This window comes from Brachyhypopomus gauderio, chromosome 2 (genome assembly GCF_052324685.1).
Source record: "Brachyhypopomus gauderio isolate BG-103 chromosome 2, BGAUD_0.2, whole genome shotgun sequence".
In the NCBI taxonomy this organism is placed as follows: domain Eukaryota; kingdom Metazoa; phylum Chordata; class Actinopteri; order Gymnotiformes; family Hypopomidae; genus Brachyhypopomus; species Brachyhypopomus gauderio.
Window position 1 is genome coordinate 13,345,865 of NC_135212.1, and position 1,988 is coordinate 13,347,852.

The following is a 1,988-nucleotide window of genomic DNA, read 5'->3' on the forward strand; positions in this document are numbered from 1 at the left end:
AGCCTCAGCCCAGAATTGATTTGCAGGAGAATATTTATTATGCTTTGGTCTAGCACCCACTCTGAGGAATATTTAGGGCCAATGACATTGTTATGATATACACACAGAGGTGAAATTTCCTGGCAGCCTACGCCTCTCTCAGTCCAGCAGTGCGGTCCTCCGTGGTCAATCAGCAAGTTTCCACCCAAATGCATGGTTGTTATTATTATTTGCAGTAATTAATACAGATTATTATTTTTACAATAGCGTCTGGTAGGGAATTTAGTTAACAGGGTTTGAAGCAATAGTTGGAGACTGCTAAGACTTATTATTAGCTAGCTGTTTTAGTGGATTCTTTCATTTTAAAACTGTAAGCAGTACAAAATATCTTTATTTGCAAGCACGTCTTTATCAAAAATATACTTTTATGCTCACACTCACGCTCCGCATTGTTGTCCACAATTTTATTTATTTATTTATTTAACAGAAGGTATGAAAGTGGCTGTGTTGCATGATGGGATGCAGTACACTACGAAGATAGCTCTGTTCGCATACTGGAATATTTTGCGGAAGTAATATATCATCCGGGGATGTTTTGCTTACTGGAAAAATTTGTTTTGGTCACGTGCGGCATACTGATTTGGGGCCCAATCAGTAGTGGGTAGTAGGCTATTTCGAACAGAGCCAATACTTTCACATCTGACCGTAGCGCTCAAATCTGCACATGAACCAGTGAGAACGGCAGAAGCGTTTATACTTGATGCGTCATTGTTTGCAGTGTTCTCGGTAAAGTGGTAGTGTAAAGAAAAACAGGTGAAGGAACATTTACCTGATGAATTTTAATGTTGCATTGTGTTCCAGGTTTGAAAAGTGCTGGAATTTAGGCTAAAGTACTTGAAAATGCTTGAAATTCTAACTATTTCGTTTCACAATGAATAGCTATGTAAACGAATATTTTATTACTAAGGTTTCAATAGCTGATTTTTGTACATGTGTTGGTTAAGTCTCCTTTAGGTAATTAAAAGTGTTGGGTGTGTCTAACCGTCTTATTAGTGTGTTATCCTCTTAGGTACTGTAACCTTTCACGGGGGCAGGAGGTAGCAGGAGTGACGCAAGTGCAATTTAACTAATTTATTAAATACAAACACCACGTAATATAAACAGAATCCAGGGGGAGAACAAAACTAAGAGACATCAACTAGAAGGAGACAGACAAACCCTACCAGACAATACACAAAGGGAAACACGATACAAACCCAAACACAATAGACACAGCGCATACACGAAACAAGGAAGCTAAAGTAAACGCTACGAAAAGGACACTACAACAACGGTTAAGTAAGCAATAGGGAGAAGCGAACACACGAGAACATGATAACAGACCAAAACACACGAGATGCAATCAATACAGGGGGCAAACGGAATACTGGTAACACTACAGCATAACGAATAACTACATAGACCATGAGAGAGTGAAACATAACATTACTAACGACGGGAAACTAAAGCAGTGATAAACAAACGTAAAACACAGGGAACAATAACCAACGGACGAGGAGAGGGAGCAAAACAGAGACTAAAGGAGAGAAGAAGGAAGGCAAGACAGGGGAACAGTGAGGACTCACGTACAGGGAATGACCGACAAGGGAATGAAACACTTGGGGTTCTTTATACACAGAGACGAGACGGTGAAACAAGACTCAGGTGTGCGAGACTAAAGACAGGGCGTGACAGACAGGCGAAGGGACGAATGGGAGCGGGAGCTAGGCGGGACCCGGGAGGAGGGAGGGACTGGACGTTACAGGTACTATCCACCATTTTCCTCATTTAGTTTATTCCAGTTATAATAGGTCAGTGATGTCTATTATGTGATGTCTATTATGTTACTATGTAACGCGTTACTCTAATCTTACCACTTTTTCAGTAACGAGTAATATAACGCGTTACTATTTCCAGTCCAGTAATCAGATTAAAGTTACTTATCCAAGTAACTGTGCGTTACTATTTTT